Below are 24,595 nucleotides of genomic sequence, written 5' to 3'. Positions count from 1 at the left end.
TGGAGAGAATAACATCTCAGTCAGCACATTAGAAAAATTCTTTGTGCTACAAATATCTAATGCCCAGGGTTGGACCCACAGCACTGAGGTTATACTTAAAGAGGCACTTGGGCGTCTTCACCTAGGAAGGTACCTGAAGAAATGTTGGATGAATAACAGTCCATTATAAGGTATGCACACATTTCTAGAATATAATGTATATACTCAATTTCCCAGTTACTCATGGCAGGCCTTTTTAGAGGCTTCAATTAAATGAATTTGTATCCACTTGCCTGTCCAGCCATTTTTAATTCCATGCGTACTTGTCAGGAGCTGATGCTTATCGTGGCAGTAATATCTGCAAGGCACACTAGAACCATGCACAGAACACCAACGTAATGAAGACCTATTTCATATAGAAACAAATAAAATGTGAAATTATTTTTAATCATATATTAACTTCATACAACATGAAAGGAGCATTTTAAATGCTTCAATTGTATTTAATTTTTGCTTCCAATGACCTACAAGAAACTATGGAAGACTCCTTTGTTTTTTTCCATGTCCAAAAAATCCCTATACAGAGTTTTAATGAAGCAAAGTTGCATCATAGAATGTAACAAACGTAATATCAATTCATCCATATTCTTAACCCATTTAGTCCAATAATGGATTGTAGGGAGCAGATACTTATCCCAATAGCAATGAATCTGGAATAGGAACCAGTCGTGGTAGGAATGCCTGATTTAACACGCACTTCTCTATAAAGGGTTTTTCAAGCACCAGAAACATTATGGCTTATCCCTTAAAAACACCTCCCGTCCTTCTAGCAGGAGTTAGAGGCCAGGGTTCGCCTAACAAGGAATTAGAGGAGGACATACCAGTGTCATAGGCGGGAGGAGAAAGATGGGCAGGTGCAAAGGTATAATAGCCAGGCCTTGAGTAGCCTTCCTGTTTCTTGTTTTCCATCTGTGTGTATTCCTGTGCCCTTGTACCTCCCTAAAAACGTAGTTTTTTTTTTTCGATTTTCGATTTTGTAGCATCAGAGAGTCATTCAGGGTTCAGGGTCTACTCAAGAACACCATTAGTGGTCACAATATTGGCCATTGATTTTGGCTAAACTAATTTCCATTTGTGCTCCAAGTGCACCTGCAGCCTCATTTTTCACAAAACATCTGCATTGTTCAATAAGAAATAAAGGGGTGTCTGTAATATAAAGCTCCAGAGTGACATTTCTAGTAAGAGGTTGTGATGATGTCACTGATTGCCTTGACCCTGTGTCATTGCACAAAACATAAGGGACTCATTTTTCAAACACCAGATTTGCCCCATTTCCATAACAATAAAATAATAAAAATCTGCCAGGAGTGCAGCCTGCAAATAAATGTGAATTGCACAACCCATATCGACTAATTGATATAAAAACAGTAACTTGACCTGCGTAACTTCATTATTAAAAATAAGTATGAGTGACAACTGCCTGGGGTTTGTTTCCTGCCTTGCGTCCTCTGTTAGCTGGGATTGGCTCCAGCAGACCCCCATTACCCTGTAGTTAGGATATAGCAGGTTGGGTAATGGATGGATTGATGGATGAGTGACAAATGACTATCAGGATAGCCATTTGTAATTGTTTTACTTTTTGTTTGGAAATAATAATGTGAAACTAGTAGATAAACATGTTTTGAAGGCATGCAGTGGCTCATGCTTCCAATACTCTGCAATCGCTCCCATATAAGAATTATGAAAACACAGTAACCCTCTAGCATTGCTTTCACATGGAAATGGGGACCACTTCCACAGCATAACCTATCCAATAATAATATACGTCAGATATACCTAAAAGGTTTTACATAAAATATTCACTTAGCAATCATTTTGCATCTGAAAATATATAAACGTGCAATTTTAGCCCCATACTGCATGCCTTCAGTAGTATTTATACAACGTATTTAATGGTCTGACAAGATCCGTTCAGAAGGGTGTACCAGGCACACGTTAAATGTGAATGAACAATAAAATTAGTGCAGACATATGTAGAAGTTAATTACGACTAAAAACAACATGCCGACTGCTGAGCCACGTTTTACATTAACAGGCTCCTTCCTGCACCTGCTACATGAGATTGTTTTCCGGCAATAAAGGCAGCAAAAGAGTCCCACACATACAAGAGTGATGTTTATTTGATATTTCCCAGTAGCTCATTTTGCTTTAATGACATAAGACATTTTATTTCAGCAGCGATGCTGAGAGTGCAGAGCAGGCGAGAGACATTCCCACTGGAGATCTGGGTTAGGAGCATTCTTATCCCGTTTTTCTGCCCAGTAGGTGAAACTGGAATGTGTACCCTCTGGTATCAACCAAAAGTTGCTACAATGGGATAATTTCAAAGAAAAAACTGTACAAAATGTGTTAGAGAAGAGAACAAAATGTTTGTATTATTTAATTGAATGGAATCACCCAGACATTTTCAGGCTTTGATAGAAATTGGTACTTTTTTAACAAGGTACTATTAAATTCATTACAATATAGCAAAGAAATTACTAAGGTTGCAGATGGCTATTAATGCTTAACTGATTTCTCATGTATTATTTACATATGACCGCCAAGCCCCATTTTTAGCAGCCATTACTCCTAAGAGCAAACTCTCCTAGCTCATCCTTAATTCATCCTGCATGTTGAAATGCTAATGGGTTATTCGAGAAACCTTTGTAACTGTGTCAGCACAGCTGAAACCGGGTATTCAATTCAATAAAGCAAATAAATTGTTTTTTCTTAGGGTCCAAGGTACTGGCATTGAATAGTTCAATTCAACAAAATGGCCAAAACAAAATGGTTTTAATAAGAAACCAATCAGTCTATTGCTGTTTTGTGAACTGAAGATTATTCTATATGACCTGAAGATTTTATACAAAGGAAGAGGAGGGCAATCTGGACAAAACAATTAAAAATAGGCAAAACTGGGAAAGAGAACACAGAAATTGGATGGTGGATCGCTGGATGATTCCAAACATTTTCCCATTTTTATTTATATATTATCTTTTGACTTGCCTGTTTCTTTTTACTGTTGAAGGTGACACTGCTAGTTGATGAGAATTATTTAAGAAAGTAGCCAACTGAGGACTTGTCAGGTGTCTGCTTTATAACTTACAGACTCTGCTGTACTTTTCTTCTTGAGCAGCCCTGCGTCTGGACCTTCCACTTTTCTTTTCTGTCCTGGTTAGCATTTAAACTTAATTAACAACAAGCTAAAGTGCTGACCACTCGGACAGTGGAATAATGGCTTCTGGCAATGGGACTTTACAGTCGTATGTAAAAAAGAAAATTATAAATCACCCATTTCAAGTAGTAATAGACCTTTACAACATTAATAATATCCTGGCTATATTTGTAAAGCAATTTAATGGTATCTTAAAAAAAAAAAAAGTGTTTTTTATCAAAAACATTAAAATTTCTGGGTGATTCCAAACTTATATACTGTATATTCTCCACAGTACATATAATATGTATAAGCTTAGATTAATTTTGCTCTTAGTAAATGTTGGAGTACATCTCAACCTGCAGAAACAATTGCAAAAAAAAAAAATTTCTTCATAATAAAAAACATCAAATAATAGAAAATCACCCTTTAGTAACATTTTCAGCAGGTGCCTGACGCGGGACTCTACTTGAAACAGGTGTCTCGGCGTGCAGTGTCCAGTGTAGGTTTGGTTTTTTTGTGCCATTGTGGGTTTTTTTTTTAAGTTAGCCGAAGACTTGGAATTGTCCAGGTATATTTGTAGAATGAGTTCAGGAACGAAAGCAAAGATTCATGTGTGTGTGTGTGTGTGTGTGACCCCATTGATATTGCTAGGTGTCTTATCTGTCATCCATGTTTCATCTCTGCTCTTGTAATTTAAGAATTTCTTCTCTTTGCGTCTGATTGAATTCCAGAGTTGTGGTACCTACATGCTGGGTTGTACTTTGTAACAAAGAATGCTGTCATGTCTGATTTATCCTCTTAGGTCAAGGTGGACAGTTCATTGTGCTTGAATTGTGAATAAATGCCAGCAAAGCAGGAGTTAAACAACAACCCTTGGATTCTCCTTTGTGTTGCACTGCACTTCCACTCTCGATTAAACCTCACCCACCACCCACCAGCAAAAGTGTACAATACCATTTTTCATTTTACAATATAAAGAAGCAGCACATGGTGTTGCCCAGGTAAGTAATGTTCAGCTCTGGTCATTTTATCAGCTAGTCTGGCTTCAGTCTGTTCAGATATTTCACTTGCTTTGAGCCACTAGGTGGCACTGATGTGCAAAGAATAACACACAGGAAAAAAAAACTTCCATCCATCTATCCATTATCCAAACCTGCTATATTTCTTATCGATATACAGGTAGTCCTCAGGTTACGGACATCCGACCTACGACTTACGAACGGGGCCGCAGCTGTGATACATGCGCCTCAGTAACTGCTGCTCCGTCATCTTCGGCCTGGGGACGCTGCAAGCGGTGGCTGGACGGAGACTGGAGGGGGGCGATTTTGCTGCACGTGCAGTGTAGTGTCACTTGGGCAGCACCCGGCGGCAAGCACTGTCACTGCCTGCCCACCACACACGGCTGCCCCATTTTTTCTCAGTGGGCGGCTGGAAATGCTGCAAGTGGTGGCTGGATGGAGGCTGGAGGGGGGCGATTTCGCTGCTCGTACAGTGTAGTGTCCCTCAGGTGGCTCCTGGCGGCAAGCGATTTCACTGCACGCCCACCGCACACAGCTGTCCCGTTCGTTCTCGGTGGGCGGCTGGTAATGCTGCAAGCGGTGACCCAGCTGTGGCTGAACGGAAGCCATTGAGGGTGAACAGGGCGGCAGGGGGTAGCATTGTAGTGTGCATCGGATGGCTGCCTATTGAATGGGGGCGATTCACTACCCGCCTTTGGCCACACTGTGTTCGTTCTCGGTGGAGGCAGCATACTGTAGTGGAGGGGACTGTGAGGTGGGCTGGTGATGAACCGCCCCTCGCCGCCACCATTCATTCTCAATAGCAAGCCTGCTTGTACTGTTATGTACATAGCAGGAAGTTGTCTCTTGTCAGTACATCAGACGCGTTCACGACTGGTGCCTTCCTGCTGTGATAGCGTGTACAGTGCTGTACAGAAGAGCTCATCTTAATCTTTCACCCTTCAAGAACGTCTCTGAAACACAAATCTGATGCAAGTGCTGGTGATAGAGTAAAGAGAAAAACCATCACCATTGAAAATAAAGTAGAAATAATAAAAAAATCAGAGAGGTGAAACTCCATCATTCATTGGCAGAGCACTTGGTTACAGTCGGTCAACAATAGAATTTATTAAAATAATGTACCTGTTCCAACTTACATACAAATTCAACTTAAGTACAAACCTACAGTCCCTATCTCGTACGTAACCTGTAGTTCTAAGAGAGAAACTGCGCAAAATTTGGTCCAGTGCTGTAGGACTGTATAGGAAAAATTCAGAGAGACAAATTATATATATTCAGAAATGTATATATACTGTCATATGAAAAAGTCTGGAAACCCCTCTCAGCCTCCATAATAATTTACTTTCAACAAAAAAGATAACAGTGGTATGTCTTTCATTTCCTAGGAACATCTGAGTACTGGGGTGTTTACCGAACAAAGATTTGTAGTGAAGCAGTATTTAGTTGTATGAAATTATATCAAATGTGAAAAACTGGCTGTGCAAAAATTTGGGTCCCCTTGTAATTTTGCTTATTTGAATGCATGTAACTGCTCAATGCTGATTACTTTCAACACCAAATTGATTGGATTAGCTTGTTAAGCCTTGAACTTTATAGACAGGTGTGTCCAATCATGAGAAAAGGTACTTAAGGTGGTCAGTTGCAAGTTGTGCTTCCCTTTGACTCTCCTCTGAAGAGTGACAGCATGGGATCCTCAAAGCAACTGTCAAAAGATCTGAAAACAAAGATTGTTCAGTATCCTGGTTTAGGGGAAGGCTACAAAAAGCTATCTCAGAGGTTTAAACTGTCAGTTTCAACTGTAAGGAATGGAATCAGGAAATGGAAGGCCACAGGCACAGTTGCTGTTAAACCCAGCAGGTCTGGCAGGCCAAGAAAAATACAGGAGCAGCATATGTGCAGGATTGTAAGAACGGTTACAGACAATCCACAGATCACCTCCAAAGACCTGCAAGAATATCTCGCTGCAGATGGTGTATCTGTACATCATTCTACAATTCAGCGCAATTTGCAAAAAGAACATCTGTATGGCAGGGTGATGAAAAAGAAGCCCTTTCTGCACTCACGCCACAAACAAGAGTCACTTATTGTATGCAAATTCTCATTTTGACAAGCCAGATTCATTTTGGAACAAAGTGCTTTTGACTGATGAGACAAAAATTGAGTTATTTATAACAAAAAGAGCTTTACATGGCAGAAGAAGAACACCGCATCCTAAGAAAAACATCTGCTACCTACTGTCAAATTTGATGGAGGTCCCATCATGCTGTGGGGCTGTGTGACTAGTTCAGGGACTGGGGTGCTTGTTAAAGTCAAGGGACGGATGAATTCAACCCAATATCAACAAATTCTTCAGGATAATGTTCAAGCATCAGTCACAAAGTTGAAGTTACGCAGTGGTTGGATATTCCAACAAGACAATGACCCAAAACACAGTTCAAAATCTACAAAGGCATTCATGTAGAGGATGAAGTACAATGTTCTGGAATGGCCGTCACAGTCCCCTGACTTGAATATTATCGAAAATCTATGGGATGATTTGAAGCAGGCTGTCCATGCTCGGCAGCCATCAAATGTAACTGAAGTGGAGAAATTTTGTATGGAAGAATGGCCAAAAATACCTCCTTCTTGAATCCAGACACTCATCAAAGGCTATAGGAGGCGTCTAGAGGCTGTTATATTTGAAAACGAAGGGTCAACAAAGTATTGATGTAATATCTCTGTTGGGGTTCCCAAATTTATGCACCTGTCTAATTTTGTTATGATGCATATTGCATATTTTCTGTTAATCCGATAAATTTAATGTCACTGCTGAAATACTACTGTTTCCATAAGACATGTCATATATTAAAAGGAAGTTGCTACTTTAAAAGCTCAGCCAATGATAAACAAAAATCTGAAGAATTAAGAGGGGTTCCCAAACTTTTTCATATGACTGTATATATTGTCACACACATGCGCATGAGAGGCAGCTAAAGGGCTTGAATGAGGGTAATTCTGAGCCAGACCGGGATGTAGCAGAGTACACTGACTCTTTTTCTCGCTTATCTACAGACCGTTCACGTGAAATCCCGCCTGGTCCTGATGACGTCAAGCCTGCTTTTGACCCCTTTGACATCACTTCCGGGTCCAAGCCTATGGACAAAGACCCTTCCGGTTCCGACCCCCCTGATGTCATTTCCTGTACTGGACTTTAAAAGCCGCTACTTTTCCCTATCCCTTCAGTTCTATTTTGGACTCTGAATCGTGCACTTCAGTGCTATCATTTTTGCAATTTTGCAGCCGGGAAACAATATATGGGTGGCTGCCCCAAACTTTGCTATGGCTGTTGCTCGAGTTAAATATTGTGATGCCTGGGCACTTACAGCCACCCCAATCGGATACAGACAGGCAGGACACTGGTTCACCACACAATATTCAAGCAAGGGCAACAATGTTTGCACAGTCCTTCCACCTTCAGCCCTCCACACAGGCTTTTGTCCTTCTCCTCCCAAATCTGGCCATTGAATACTGGCGGCTGGCCCCCTTTTATAGGACACTTCAAGGATTCCAGGTGTCCAACGATCTTCTTCTGGCACTTCTGGCAAACAGGGCCCAGCAAACATCCATGCTCCAAACCTGCAGCCCCACTGCAAGTCAAGGGAGCTGCCCTCTATCGGTCCGGGAAGAGAATGTCCTGAAAAAGCTCTCTCCCCAGGTCGTTCCATTGTCAGGGCTTCCCGGCCTTCTGCCACAATGTATATATTGTGTGCTACCCCTCTAAGACAGGTTGAAATCTTAAGTAATCAACACAGACCTTAGCATTAGCATTTGTAGCACATCATGCGATGCATATGTCTCTGTCATATGCTATATAGTATGGGATTTGTAAAAGCAGTATTAATATTTGTAATGCGCCATCTATAGGAATGACAAATGCAACAACTTGTTTCAGTCTGCAATGCTGTGTTAACTTTAAGCAAATATCAAAGCAGTTTTAAGAAAATTTCTTCTTAACATAAAGAATATAGCAGGTTGGATAATGGATGGATAGATAAAGAAGTGTTAGGGGGAAAAGCGGTCAAGCAAAACAATAAAAACACAATTAGTATAATTAGCACCACAGTACTCTGGTCAACATCTACAATGTGGTTATATTAAGTATAAAATATTCACCACTTGGGTTTAATATCTTAAATTTACAGGTGATGCCTTCTTTGTGGTTTTTTGTTGAAAATGGGGAAAAAGCTGTCAGCCTTTTTTCAGTTATTGGTGTACAGTAAGTGGAAAATCTGTACCCGCGTTGGCAAAGACTCTGTATGTTTTATTGGAACTTTTCCTAACACAATTTCTCAATGGTGCTAAATAGGCAGAACACTCACACTTTTAAGGCTTTCTGATATTGCACCATTAGCTGAAGTTCAGCAATCGCATCCAAGGCGGAAAGTAAATCTTTCAGTCTAGGGTGGGCTGTCCTGGTCCTGGAGAGCTGCCGTGGCTGCAGGCTCTTCTACCAACCAATTTCTTAATTTAACGTCAGTCATGTTAACTGAAGTTTTATTTTAATTAGATGACTGCCCTCTAGGTCTCTGTCTGCTGTCTCAGATAGTGATAAAAATGTGAATTTGACTTCTTTCTAAAATTCAGAAAGATGCTTTCTGTTGCTATAATGTTTGATACACTGGGGTCTATTCTTTTTCTTTCTTTTTTTTTTTGCTATACTTTGATTCACTTGCTTGTTAGGAATTTTCAGTAAGTCATACTGGAAGGAGTTACAGACACAGCAGAAGAAAAATTAGTACATTGAACCGAATATTTAATTAAATGGCAAATTTCATAAATCATGAGAACTGATTTTCACTAAGAAGTGAGTTGAAACAAATGCCTGCAATGACATTTGCCCTCTGTCCTTTTAAAAATAAAGGCACCAAAAAGTGTGTTTTGTAGAGCAATGTCATAGGGAAAACATGTGGATAGCTTTTTAAGGAACCGACAATGAAGGATCCAAAAGATCTGTTATTTATCTAAATTCACATAGGGCTCAATAAATAACCATGAAAAGATAACTGATTTATGAAATACCAATGGATTTATGATTTTTAAAGCACTAATAAATTCACAATTTCGCAATCTGTCAGTATATCTGTCCACATGTTAGGAAGTTTTTCGAAGCCCAAAGAATCAACTTCATATGCAAAGAACCCTTCCCAGAATGAAATGGTTGTATGAGGAACCACACAGCCCAGTAAAGCGTAGGGCCAGGACTGACCATGCAGCCTTAGTTGAATGAAGCCAAAGTGTTCATGACACTGTGGTGTTACCACAGGGGCTCACTTAGCCCAAAAATTTGCTTATCTCTTGGGGCATTTCCTCCTGGCTTTATGCCAAAACGTACAGTTCACAATTCAATTACTCTCACTGCAAGTGCTTGTGTGTGTGTGCGCTACAAATCGACCCCTAGTCCAGAGCTGAGTCTGCTCAATGAGTTACTCAGGTAAGAAAATGGATTGATAATAGAATGCTGCCATGAAGTTCTTGGTGCCATTAAAGTGCTTGCTTTCAAACCTCGGAGATATGAACAGTTTACATACCACTGGGGGTACAGTATTTCTAAGATGCATTTCTTTATTGGTTGATGGCCCTTTAAGTTTTAACTACGTTCCGCACAGAGACAGAGAGCGCACTTGGGAAAGCAAACACGCTGCTAGTATTTCACTTTCCTTTTCAGTGGAGTGAGGGGTGGGGAGAGTTCATAGCACAAGTGGACTACACTGAGTATTGTGGCTGTTATTGGTAGTTATAGCTAACACAAACGTAACAGTGAATCTGGATTAACTAAATAAGTTCTGGTGATTTGTGCTGCCTTGTTGAAGTATGCTACCCATGAACATATTTACATGTTTAAAAGTCGAAACATCGAAATGAACATAAGATTAAAATCCTGTCTGTACCCATGTGCTGGCGTTACATTGTGCTTTATTTTCTCTGCTTTTATCGTTGACGCTAATTTTAAAAGAGGGTGGACCTTTTCCCTTTCCTATGCCTTTTTCTGTAAGGATAAAGTTGGGCTACAGTTTGATGGAAAAGGACATAGAAAACGGATCAATGATTCTGTTTTACACGTTCATCTGAGGAGTGGGGCATAATTGAGAAATGTGCATTTTATTGTTTCTTCAAATACATTATGTGCTGTACATTTGAATTGTGGAAAGTGTTCTTATTTCATCGCACATGGAAATCGCAAGGCAAAATCTGAATTTATTTGCAGTGATTGTTTACGTGTGTGAGATAAGCAACGCTCACCTTATGCTTTGATCAACAGTTGGTATAAGGAACTGAAGAAGCATCCTTCGTCAGTAATATGAGCCCATTTTCCCTATAATTTGTGCTACGAATTCAGAGCTTGTCCTGCAAGGAAGCAGACAGCATTAACAGACGTCAGTTCCCATCAGAACATATCTTCACACAAAACCATCATCATACTCTTGAGAAAATAAAATTTATTGCAATGTAGTTGAAAACTATTTGAGCATGATCTCTCAATACAAATTACTGGCAGCCTTACCTGGCCCCATTACGCCCGGAAGATGGTATGACTGGGAGAAAGTGTGTGCCCAGGGCATTATCTCCCCCATAGTGCTAGATGGCAGCTGCCTGGGTTGCGGCAGTGCCTTGCTTTCCACAGGGCATCATGGGAATTGAAGTTCTGTGACTCAGGCCTGTTGGGTGGTGCCGGGGACTGGGAAGCCGTACTTCATGGGGCTACAGTAAAGTGACCATCCATCCCCATTTTCCTGGGGACAGTCCCCTTTTTCGGACAACTGTCCCTACTCAGAAACATGTCCCCGTTTTGTCCCCGGTTTAAGATTTCATCCCCGGTTTCAGCTGGTTCACTTTTTTGAATGTATCTCATCACCACGATAATTTGAACTCGGCGCGGTGTTTTGACGGAGGTCATACTTTACCACGTCCTGCAACTTTGGCGAGAAATCATGTGATAAGCTTTCGCTTTGTACTCTGTAGTGTTTAAAGTCCCCACTTGTGATCTGTAGATTCTATGCTCCTCTAGCCCAACCCCACCATGTCCCCAGATTGGCCCAAAAAAATCTGGTCACCTTAGGCTACAGCCTTACCCGGAAGTGCGCCAAGCTTTCAGGACACCGGAATTACTTCTGGAGATTGCTTAAAAGGAGCTGCCTGCTACTGCTCCAGGAGCCAGAGTCAGGAGGTGGAGGACAAAGCTTGCTTGAGGAGCAGTGCTGGCAGAAGGACAGAGCCAGAGTCGGAGGAAAAGAGAAGACTGAAGACAAATTGCTGAGTGCTTTATTATTGTGCTTTGGTGTTTTATTGTACTGTGCATGGAGGGAAATGATTGGAAGTGTTTCCCTCAGCTGAATAAAAGACTGTGTGTGTTGTTAGACCTGTGCCTTGTGCCTGTCTGTGTCGGTTTGTGCAGGCCACAAGGTATATACAGTAAATGTATTTACTTTTGATTACATCTTGCCTGAAGAAGGGGCCTGAGTTGCCTCAAAAGCTTGCAAATTGTAATCTTTTTGGTTAGCCAATAAAAGGTGCCATTTTGCTTGTCTTTTCTCTACTTTTGTAAGGTTAATTTAGTGTGCCTGTTTCTCTAACTTGCTGTGCAGCCATCCAGGGTTGGTTCCTGCTTTTAAGCACCCTTGAGCATTAGGGTAGTCCGGTCCACAAACCAATGCAAAGAGTTGATGTTTGTAGAATCATTTCGCACAAGTCTTTGTCCATTAGGGAGGGCTTGCTTTCCTGTGACATTTCCACCTGATGAAACATTTTGAGGTCATTCCATTCTGAACATTTTATTTGTATTCTGGCTACAGATGTACAGTACTCTTGCACTGAGTTCTTAACTGGCTAAGTGATTAGTAAAATTCTAGTACTAAGGTGGAGTTTTCAGAACATTCTAGTAGTAAGTAGGAATTTCTATTTTAGACCTTTTTTGATGACAGGGACTCTGCAGGAACAAAGGAAAAGATGGTGCAAAGCCTGCAGCAGCCACCATTTACCAGACATTCCTCGATGTCTTAAGCTGTCCAATAACTCTGAACAGCTGAGGTTGGAGGATCTGATAACAGAAAGATAGCATTATTCTTTGATGTCCATATAGAAAAAGGCAAAGAAAGTTTCAGGAAACCACAACAACAGTGTATAACCTTTGTGAACTGTGGAGCAAGCATGATGGTAGTGAATAAAAGAGCTGATTTAGGAATAAGTCTTATCGGTAAAGTACTGTGCAATAAAATACTGACAAAGAATGAGGAGCAGAAACAGTTTATCCTTCAACTGGTCGCAAACTATTGTAAGAATTTTCCATTCCATAATGTTGTAGACCTACAAGTGTGGGTCTGTTGTCTGCTATTCAGTTCAGATGACATAAAGACTGGCAAACTGAGTGACCTCTTAATGTTGTTTAGCCTTGTGGAGAACTTAAACATGTTATTTTTTAATTTTAGGACCACCTTATTGCACACTCATGCAAACAAATTGTTGGATGTTTTTATTTTATATTATAATCTACTAGCCAACCCGCGGCGTACTATACGCCGCATAATCACAAGGAGAAAATTTAACATTTGCAAAATCAGTAATGTAATAAATCAGCAAGAAAAGCAACATTGTAACAATGCACAGAACGAACCAACACACAATCGTCCGTGCGGCGTAGCGAGGTGGGAGGGGGGTGTGTACAAAGGGTAGCGACAAAAACAGTGGGAGCGTATGAGTCGCACTTAGTGGCAATTCCATGGTTTGCAGCCCGAATGGGGTTCAATGGCTTACCCACGCCTAGACACATGCTCAATCTCATGCATAATTATTTATTGAATGGTAAACACTTCTGGAAAGACACGGTTGTCTAAAACAGGTTAGTGTGAGAATACAACAGTAAGTGAATGAAAAGATGGAACTCTGGAGAGAGCAAAATACAACACAATAGTGAACCCGCGGCATAACAAACGCCGCATAATTATTTATTGATGGTTGAACACTTCTGGAAAGACACAGGGACACCCCTCGCAAACTGTTCTACAAGCCGCATACATCGATTCACATCTGCGACAAACAAACTGTTTTACACACTGCATACAGCGAATCACATCCGCGACATGATTTTTCCTAGATGGTCCTGTCGCGTCCACCCTCGCACTCGAAGCATACACACTGCCTGCTCATGTGCCCGGTCGCAAGAGAAACTCACGGAGAGCCGCCCACCAGCTGCCTGTGTCTGTGCCTCTGTCTGTCTCTGGCGCGGCTTTCTCTTGCGCTGCCTCTGTGTGAACCGGTCAGGCACAGAGAAGGTCAGCTGCTGACAGAGCATCTCGACTGTTGCAGGGCCTGCATTGGTGAAGCAGGTGAGACGGTAATGAAACAGAGGCACAGGGCTTATTGGTTTTTAAAGGCTGATTCCTTCATTGTGCTTTAACCTCAGTTTTAAAGGATTGTTTAAGGATCCCATGGGATACCCCTCGCAAACCATTTCATACGCTGCATATGGCGATTCACCCCCGCTAGAAACATGCCTCTATGAACAGTCAACATAGCTCGGAGGAGCATGACATGTACATGACATTAGCCTGATCTGCACTGCATGTGGCCTCTACGACAGACGAACATAAATGACGCAATTTTTTCTGTGTCATCGCGTCCGAGTTGGTGGGCATGGCCCTGCGAGTTGTTGTCGTATCCAATGGTCTTGGAGTTGGTGGGCGTGGCTCCTTCCTGTGTGCGCCATAGGTGTCTCACTTGTCGGCGCTTAGTGAATCCACGCCCCTTCCGGCGTGCTTTTCATGGTTGTCTTGCCTTAGTGAATTATATATATAGATTTTTGTCTTGATTGCAGATTTTATATAAAAAAAAAAACAAATTTCAATGATGATGTGTATACTACTTGAAGTCTATCTTGATAGACTATCATTCTCTATACAGTGCATCATAAACCAAATATAAGTTTTTATGGTGCCCAAGTGTGTAGAATACGTTTTAAAGTCATTTCAACATGATAAGTGCTATCTATGTATAATAATTATTGTGCAGTTAAAATATATATATTTAAACATAAACATGCTTTATTGTAAGCCTTTTGTCAACTGCAAGACTTTCTTCTAAAGTAGTCCATTAAAGTTTCCTGTAAAGTAGTATCGTTTACATGGTCATTTTTGTGTTACAAAATATCTACCCTAATATTCTAGGACTTTCTTTATAAATACTGTAGCTGATGTAAGAATGACACAAAAACAAATCAGAAATGGTTGAGATGCTTTCATGATCCTCATATATTATAAGAAGCAAAACAAAAAAAAATGACTGAGGTGAAATGGAGTAGGAGGTGCTTAGGTGGCATCCAGGCAGGAAGAAGTGGGTCCAGGAGAGTGTTTGACGGAAGTGATATCAGAGGTGGAACAGGTGTCAGTCTTCCATCCTACAGAGGGATGAGAAGAAAAGGTATTAGGCAACAGTGCCAACCCCTGGTCCGGAGGAGATTTACCTTCATAAGAGCCCTTCAGACAAAATTTAGAGCACTTCAGAGAATTTGGGAAAATTACTTACAAAATGTGCTTTTAATTTAGCACCTGCCTCAGCATTCACATAAAATCCATCCATTCATTTTTATAATGCACTTCTTCCAGTTTATAACAAACCAGATTCAATTCTGGGAGTAGTAGATATAAGGCAGCAACCAACTCTGGGCAAGATGTCCATACATTGCAGAAAACACTGACACACTTGCACTCATCGGCTCTAAATTAACCCCACATAAACGTTCTTGCATTGTGTGTAGAAGCCATAGAAACTGGAGACAACATGTTGGCTAAATGAGGTAACTCCGCACACACACATACAGTGGGTACAGAAAGTATTCAGACCTCCTTCAATTTTTCACTCTTTGTTATATTGCAGCCATTTGCTAAAATCATTTAAATTAATTTTTTCCTCATTATGTCCACACAGCACCCCATATTGACAGACAAAAAAAAGAATTTTTGAAATTGTTGCAGATTTATTATAAAAGAAAAACTGAAATATCACATGGTCCTAAGTATTCAGACCCTTTGCTGTGACACTCATATATTTAACTCGGGTGCTTTCCATTTCTTCTGATCATCCTTGAGATCACCTTCATTTGAGTCCAGCTGTGTTTGATTATACTGATTGGACTTGATTAGGAAAGCCACACACCTGTCTATATAAGACCTTACAGCTCCCAATACATGTCAGAGCAAATGAGAATCAGGAGGTCAAAGGAACTGCCTGAAGAGCTCAGAGACAGAATTGTGGCAAGGCACAGATCTGGCCAAGGTTACAAAAAAATTTCTGCTGCACTTAAGGTTCCCAAGAGCACAGTGGCCTCCATAATCCTTAAATGGAAGACATTTGGGACGACCAGAACCCTTCCTAGAGCTGGCCCTCCGGCCAAGCTGAGCTACCGGGGGAGAAGAGCCTTGGTGAGAGAGGTAAAGAAGAACCCAAAGATCACTTTGGCTGAGTTCCAGAGATGCAGTCAGGAGATGGAAGAAAGTTGTAGAAAGTCAACCATCACTACAGCCCTCCACCAGTCAGGGCTTTATGGCAGAGTGGCCTGTTGGAAGCCTCTCCTCAGTGCAAGGCACAGGGATATCCTGGACAAAAACCTTCTCCAGAGTGCTAAGGACCTCAGACTGGGCCGTAGGTTAAACTTCAAACAAGACAATGACCCTAAGCACACAGCTAAAATAACGAAGGAGTGGCTTCACAACAACTCTGTGACTGTTCTTGAATGGCCCAGCCAGAGCCCTGACTTAAACCCAATTGAGCATCTTTGGAGAGACCTAAAAATGTCAGTCCACCAACGTTTACCATCCAACTTGACAGAACTGGAGAGGATCTGCAAAGAGGAATGGCAGAGGATCCCCAAATCCAGGTGTGAAAAACTTGTTGCATCTTTCCCAAGAAGACTCATGGCTGTATTAGCTCAAAAGGGTGCTTCTACTAAATACTGTGCAAAGGGTCTGAATACTTAGGACCATGTGATATTTCAGTTTTTCTTTTTTAATAAATCTGCAACAATTTCAAAAAATCTTTTTTTTGTCTGTCAATATGGGGTGCTGTGTGTACATTAATGAGGGAAAAAATGAATTTAAATGATTTTAGCAAATGGCTGCAATATAACAAAGAGTGAAAAATTGAAGGGGGTCTGAATACTTTCCGTACCCACTGTACACTCAATTACCAAGCCGGGAAGCGAACCCTGACCTGTACAGCAACAACACATAGTCCCATCCCTAAACACCTCATTAATGAGACTCCCTATAAGTAATTAACAAACAAACATGGCATTATAAGGAAGTGCATTTAATATCAGACCTTTGAGTTGTATGTAAATTTTAAAGTAAGAAGGAAAAGAGAAAACATTTTTTGAATTTTTTAGGATACTAGATAAGAAAACCAGATGTGCTTCTGTATGTGTGTCATTTTAGACAGTGCCTTCTTTGTGTAAGTTGTTTCTAGCTTTTAAGTGAGTGAAGCTTGATACTGAAGGAAGAGGTTATATATATATATATATATATATATATATATATATATATATATATATATATATATATATCGACCACCACTGAGCTGCCCAAGATAAGCAAATCAAAGAGCAAGTGGTAACAAGGAAATGGGACTTTTTGTATAATGGGTAGACTTTGATTTAGGTTATGAAATTGGACACATTGTGCAAAAGTATACAAGTAAAATATGAGGAAAGGAGAGCTTAAGAAAACAGAGTGGTTTTCAGCTTTGTGTGTAGATCTTGATTCTGAGCCTGAGGCATTTATTCCTCAGTTATTCTTGTTACCTTTTCGGCTGACCTCCTCCATCTTATTTCTTGATATAATCTCTTGCTTCAGGGAGTAAGTGCTACTATGACATCTTGCTTATCAGCAACTCTTGTGTATCTTTTGAACGCTCCCAGATCCTGTTGCCTTTCCTTCCAGCATTTACTGAAGTTTGTGGTCTGAGGCATAGTGCTAGGCTGGTCACAGCACATGGGTGATTGGTGGAGTAAGGCAGAGTCTAAGATGTAAATCAGTTTTACCAGGCTGTTTTTTGCAACTTTTTTATGATTTCTCAATCTTTCTCCTTTATTGCTGGACTGGGGTAAAGATAAATCCTGAAAAGTATTCTGAGCTTCACTTTGATCGAGTTTGAGAGTATGGCACATTGTTTCTGTGTCCATGTCCTACTCAGAAAGCTAGTGTAAATAAATACAATTATTTAATATAGCACATTGCAATTATTATAAATACAAGTTCAGAACTATAGTATAATTATTCAAATATTTTTTGTACAATTGGAGTTGCAGTCTCTTGCTTCAGAGTGTTAAATGCTTACTATGACATCGTGCTTATGACTTGCTCAGGGTCATACCCTTGTAAAAATAATGGTGCCAAGATGGTTCTTTATGGTTATGCCATAGGGGAACTATTTTTGGTTCCCAAACAGCGCCTTACCATGAATGTTCCAGAAAGAAACTTTGTTTATTTACAGTGCATCTGGAAAGTATTTACAGCGCATCACTTTTTCCACATTTTGTTATGTTACAGCCTTATTCCAAAATGGATTAAATTCATTTTTTTCCTCAGAATTCTACACACAAAACCCCATAATGACAACGTGAAAAAAGTTTACTTGAGATTTTTGCAAAGTGCTAGGAAGTCACATGGACTGAGGGTTCAGAAGCAGTTCCAGGTCATGGACTATAAAGGACTATGGGAAATCCCAGACAGCTGAGTCGGGTGGCAGGGGACAACGCGTCTGGGAGAGTGGAGAATTATTTATTTTTGGTTATTGATTGGTTATTGTATGAGTGTTGTGGAGTGTAGGGTGCTTTGTGCACATTTGTTATTGTAATAAATAATTATTTGGACTTTTATCTGGTATCTGGCGTCTGGTCTGAGGGTTCAAGGGGATGACAGCGCCCCCTATCTGTCACACAATACAAACTAAAGTGCGCATAGTCTTTAAACACAAAAAGTGCATTTAACTTAACCAAAAATGGCCACTGGTGTGTCTTAAAGTCCAAAAGTTTAAATAAAGCTTCAATGCAAATAAAATAAAACAATAATGTACAGTTTATGAAAGATTCAGTTCATATATTCCTGATTGCAGTGCAAGAACGTGAGCATTTCGACGTGCTCTGGTGTGAGGCTGGCTCTCTTCTTTAAGACAATGTTCCCAGCTGCTGAGAAGAGACGCTCAGAGGGAGTAGAGGTAGCAGGAATACATAAAAATAATTTTGCAGACAGAGAAATATATTTTAATCATCACACTCTGAAAGAAAAGTGTTGTAGTTTATCACATCATAAGCTATATTATGCCAAAATAAAAAAAATAACGGACTAAAATATGTAACAAGGTAATTACTGCCAACACGCCGGATCCGAGTAGATTCAGAAAAGTACATTTGTTGAACGTCGCAACCAGCCAGAGTCGGTTTCCAGTGCAATTTGGAAGCACGCCAAAGCAGAGTATATGCGGCGACATATATTCAGCGATATACATTCATTGAACTCCGCAACCGGCTAAAGTTGTGTCTCAGGGCAATTTGCCAGCACGCCAGAGCTGATCAGTCAGTGCCGTATATTCGTTGAGCAGCCAGCTCATGACCACTGCCAGCCCCGGCAGCACTACAGCACCACTGTCTCTGGGATTCAGACGAGCCTGCAATCATCAGCGTTTACCCCTGTGTGTTTGCGTACAGCCAGTTCAAGCGCAGTTGGCTCGGTGATTTACTGAATTTCATCAATGACTTCAGTTGCATATTGAACATAAAATAATTTGATTGTTGCAGTAGTTTTTTTTAATAGTTTTTACAGTTCATTTGCAGTATGTAAAATGATGTGTTACAGTAATTGTGATGCTCTTTGCATGAAAAAATATGTATTCCATTAAAATTTCACATTTTCTTTGTGAATTGTGACGTTTACTTAAATAGTGCAGCTAAAAAGTATTTGGTGTCCAGGGGTACATTAACCCCCAAGTAGGAGTGTAGTGGTGGCTCTGAGGCTAAGGATCTGCGCTGGTATCCCAAAGGTTGCTGGTTCAAATCGCCGTCACTGCTAAAAGAGATCCTACTCTGCTAGGCCCTTGAGCAAGGCCCTTAACCTTCAATTGTTCCAGGTGCACTGTACAATGGCTGACCCTGCGCTCTGACCCCAAGTGGCATGCGAAAACTAACAAATTCCTAATACGAGAAATTGTATAGGGGGAAATAAAGAACAAAAAAAAACGTATGTGTCGGTTTAAGGGTTAACTGTCATTGTCGAAACCTTGATATACACATTATAGTACAAACATCAACGTTAACACGTGACACTAACTTTATGGATGCTTGCGTTGGTAGGACTGTGTGCGTCTTGACAAACAATAACAAATGATACTGCCCCCAGATGTTCATGTAGTGCATTACAGTTACAAAAGCCAATGTGGTTCTTTGTGACTGGAGCCTCTATTGAAGGTTCTGTTTATGACACATCGACAATAACAAATCCGCGTCGACGATTTTTTGTAGTCGACGTCGTCGATTACGTCAACTATTCGTTGCAGCCCTACTATTTGGCCTACTATACATTAAAGATTTATGTTTTGTCCACATGTTATGAACCTTTTAAAGCCAAAAAGACCAAATTTTACATTCTGATGACCCTTCACAGACTGAAATGGTTCTTTATCAAGCAATGATTCTATAAGGAACCACACATCAGTAAAGTGCTATTAAAGAACTGTTATTTGTAATACAGAGTGTGCAATGAGTCAGAGGTGGGGACTGAACCAGTAACAGTGTTGTAACCTTGTAGTGAGCACTGAGATGTGCGGTCGAGGGAGGAAACACAAGTCTGGTCAATAAATGTTGGGGTGCTGAGATGGCCATCCACATTTACTTGAACAAAAGAAGAAACAAAAGTACAAGCATTCATGAAAACAAGGAAAAAAAAAAACAACGATAGCCAGAAATGGCCTTAAATGGAGAATTCTTTCCTGAAACCTTAGATATGCAGGGACTTTGTCCTGTAGTGTGCTCTGCGCACAGAGTGATGCCTCCTTCCGCCGACCCCATAATTTATAGGTAGAGTCAAGTGCCATAACTGGGTGTCTTTGATTAGTGTCAGCGTCCCCCCTTGTCCCAGGGTAGTCTTACATACATTAGATGAGCCCTGAGGTTGATCCACTGACACACATGCATACGTGACAGATAATAAGCTCGCTCTCATTCGCTTGAGAAGTAGTAATATAAGCCAATGTGTAACATTTTCCTTCAGGTATCGTGCTGTACTTCTTAAATAAAATTTTACAATTAAAACCAATTCAATCTCATTTTTTGTTCCCTTACCTAAAATTTTAGTTTAGCTGACGTGGAAGAAAGTTTGGTGCTGCAAATCTGGGCATTTGGACTGCAGATGTGCTTTAGTATCACACCGATTGCATTTAATGAAAATAAAAGTGCATTGGAAATGCTTTAACACATTATGCTGTGGTTTTGGGGAGTCTCCATTGTGGCAAACCGCCGGGGCCCTTTCTTAGGCAGGATCCCTTTGGGACAGAAGCACCAAAAGAGGGAAGCTACCTTGGCTTGCAGCAGGGCCACAGGTTTGGAGCATGGAATCTCAACCCTGCTGGGCCACCACCAGGGGACACCTGGACGTTTACTGGGCTGTGTTTGGCTGCACTTCCACCACACCAGGAAGTGCTGCTGGAGGAAGGCCGTTGGGCACCTGGAATCTTTCCGGGTGTCCTATAAAATGGGCCAGTCACCGCTACTCAATAGCCAGAGCCGGGAGGAAGAAGGACAAAGCCTATAAGGAGGAATGGAGGCGAAGGGGCTGTGCTTATCTGTTCTTGTTGGTGCTTTATGTACTGTGCTCTGGGAAGCGGAGAAAGATCATTTCCCCCTCTTAAAATAAACGTGCTGTGTGGGGAAATTTGGGTCCTACCTGTCTGTGTTGGGTTAGGGTGGCTGTACACACCCTGGGCTTCACACCAGATATTTTGGGATCATCTGCTGTAATTTTTGGGCTTGGACGGTTGCGCCCCCAGAACAGATTTTGGGTCATTACAGTATTTAGAAAACGTTTGAGTGAAGTTCTGTTGCCATATGATTGGTATAGGAACTCCCAGGCTCAGGGCCACTGTTGAACTAATCATTTATCAGTTAATATTTTATGTAATGTCATTCACACAAAGCAATTTTACAAAACAAATATGATTATAATGCAATACAAAATCCTCTATTAAAAATGTAAAACCAGCAAACATATGCACAGTGTGCAGTGTGAACCCTGAACTGGTTAATGCAGTTTGTAAAAAGTTATGTTGTGTTGTGAGCCAAGACAAGGAGTAATACTGGAAGACAGTGAAAGAAGTTTGGAAAGGAGCATATTGAGAACAGAGGACATTACACTGTGAAAATGAGAATTTGGAATGATTAGTGAGACACTGTATAACATGAAAACATCGCAGAATTCTTTTTCTTTACTTCGATTTAATATGCTTTGTTAATCCCTGAAGGTTTTTTCTCCATGATGTTTGGCGATCAGTGCACGCAGTCAGTCATTATACTGCACCCCAGAGCAAATTTTTTTTTTCCAGATTAAGGGCCTTACTTAAGGGCCCAACAGAGTAGGGTCCCTTCTGGCAGTAACCAGTTTCTGATACAATACCTCAGGCAATCCAGGTGCTTTTCAAGGCTTGAATTCTCAAATCAAGACATAGGAAGTGAGTGCCATTTAAATAGGAGCCTCAAAACTACTACAGTTGGTGATCAGTGCAGCAAAATGTTTTTGACTGTGTGAAGTCCGGTTTCAGAAGGTCTTCTGTGTACCGTACAGTATAAGAGCCTAAGGCACGTTATTGTTAAGGTTAGGTCTTGACAGCTTTTTCAAGCTAACAGCAGTTCTTTCTCCATAATTCTGAAGCTTTTGTGGGTGAGTCAGCTAGGTTGGAATCTGCATGATGACCACTTAACTTTCTGCCTATTAAATGACGTGTTGCTCTATTCCTTTTTTCATTTATTGCTGCAGGTCTATACTCTGCCGCACTTCAGAGGCTTTCAGCATGAAGGAGGACATTTCCTGGTCCACTGTGGATTGCATTTATTCAGCTGTGTGAGCTTGTGAATCAAGCCTCATGTATCTGACTAATCCAGTCCTGCTTTTTGCACCAAACCGAAAAGGTAAGTGCCAATGGTAAGATAAACCTGAAAAATAACATTCCTAGCCTTTGGCATTTTACAATTCAGTGGTCTATTGCATTCATTGTGCGTTCAGCAAATGAACTAGACAGAGCTGCAGTGAAGAGCTGCACATGGAGTGAGAGCCACAAGTGACTAGGTGAGACTGGTTTGAAATGTTATGAAAATAAGTTATGATAAATTCATTTTATTATACTTTTATTTTTTTAAACTTCCCTTCGTGTGGGAAATGAAGAAAAAGTTTTATATTGGGTAGTTATGAGTCTTGTTGATGCTTTTGAATTTTTTAAAGACTTCCTTGGAAGTTCTGTATTGTGGTACTGGTGAAGATGTAATTTATTGTGTCTTCCTTGCTTGAGTTGGGCTGCTTCTTTAAAAAAGAAAAGTGTGGAAAAGTAGCGTGTAGGGAGGGAGCAAGAAACTGTTTGTGACATTATGGCACTGGACAAATTGGCATTATTATCACAAACGTTGGTGAAGTTTCCGAGACAAATAGTATCTTGTATATTTGATGGTCAAATGTTCAATAGATGGCGGCACGGTGGCGCAGTGGGTAGCGCTGCTGCCTCACAGTGAGGAGACCCGGGTTCTCTTCCTAGGGTTCTCCCTGCGTGGAGTTTGCATGTTCTCCCCGTGTCTGCGTGGGTTTCCTCCGGGTGCTCCGGTTTCCTCCCACAGTCCAAAGACATGCAGGTTAGGTGCATTGGCGATCTTAAATTGTCCCTAGTGTGTACTTGGTGTGTGGGTATGTGCCCTTCGGTGGGCCTGTGCTCTGCCCGGGGATTTGTTCCTGCCTTGCACCCTGTGTTGGCTGGGATTGGCTTCAGCAGACCCCCGTGACCCTGTGTTAGGATATAGCGGGTTGTATAATGGATGGATGTTCAATAGAATATTGGTGAGAACAGCTTTGTGAGGGTCTATGTCACATTAACAGTACAAATTTATAGAAATCCTTAAAAGTAAGCTCTTGATAAAGGTCCTTGTGGTTCATCAGACAGTCCCAACATGAAACGTCCCACATGATAAGCATTCTTACTTCAGTTTTATCATGTTTTGCCAGACATTTTTCACTTGGATTGGTAAGAATGCACAAAGGTACTAGTGAATTGTAACTAATGGTCCAGCAGTTGAAGATTAAATGAGCCAAAAACATCAACTGTAAATAGACAGAGTTTGACATTATGGCTTGGCAGATGAACCATAAAAAATTATTTTATTTTTTAGAGTCACAACTGTACTGCTGCAGCACTTATTTATATCATATCTCAAGTTAAATATCATAAATTGTCCACAATATAAAGTAAATCTCATATTAAGATGTTTAATACTTTGAAATTATGATAAAGTACACAAGTACCATTAACAATATTGAAATAACAGAACATGTTGCTTTTTTTCTGATATTTTCAACAAGTTATGAAATGTACAGATGGTGTCTTGTTTCCGTTTCTGAAGTATTTTTTACCAGTGATGTGTCTGTGTGTAATGTGTGACAGAGATTTCCTCGGGCCACTTTGCCATTGTTTGTGCGAGAGAACCACATCAAGGCATAAGTCCCAGGCACACGTGCTCTGCTGTTGCAATCGCTTGTTCTGACTACTTGAGGATCTGGTAGCTGACAGGAGTGGCTATCAGACAAGTAAAAGTGGAATATACTGCGTTTAAAACATAGAAGCTGAAATAATTTTTCTCGTTCTGAATTTGAAACAGAAAATGAATCTGTAATCAAAATGGCACAGAATGTTTTTCTGTTTCAGAAGTGTTGATCAAACCAAAGCTTAAGGTGGCTATTTGTGAGTATGAATTTACAATATATTGTTAATTAAGTCTAGGCAATGAAAACTATTTTAATAAAGCAACTGACGTCAAAAGAATTTAAATGAAACAAATGGCAGCAATGCTGATGCTCTAATCAATTAGATACTAGATTGAGGAGATGGTTCTTAACATGAAGTCAGTGCCACACTGAGCAGACACTGACATAAATCTTTTACACAGTAGCCATGCTAGAGTTTACCAAACAACAGCACAAAAGCACAACCAGACAATAAATGCATTAAACAATTTGATCACTACAAGTATAATATAAAAATATTTATTAATCAAATGCTGTATTAATCGAGTGCTATGCTGTATAATAATTAGTTAACACCAGATTAGAACAGTGCCCCCCGAGGTCCT

General features: G+C 40.6%; 1 protein-coding gene across 4 annotated transcripts in view; it reads left to right on the top strand.

Moving 5' to 3' along the window:
* tmem63c (transmembrane protein 63C) overlaps window positions 1-24,595 on the top strand; it is a 192,761-nt gene that overhangs the window by 84,696 nt on the left and 83,470 nt on the right. For 3 of the 4 annotated variants that reach the window (XM_039740989.1, XM_039740991.1, XM_039740988.1), the window contains exon 2: window positions 22,245-22,396. The gene's annotated coding sequence lies outside the window, so the exon portion shown is untranslated. Of the gene's footprint in view, window positions 1-22,244; window positions 22,397-22,487; window positions 22,554-24,595 lie in introns of those variants that run through there. The other variant, XM_039740990.1, reaches the window with a different exon arrangement.

The sequence above is a fragment of the Polypterus senegalus genome, chromosome 18, assembly GCF_016835505.1.
Source record: "Polypterus senegalus isolate Bchr_013 chromosome 18, ASM1683550v1, whole genome shotgun sequence".
Classification (NCBI taxonomy): Eukaryota; Metazoa; Chordata; class Cladistia; order Polypteriformes; family Polypteridae; genus Polypterus; species Polypterus senegalus.
Note: the sequence above shows the minus strand (reverse complement) of the source record. Positions and strands in the feature narration are given on the sequence as shown.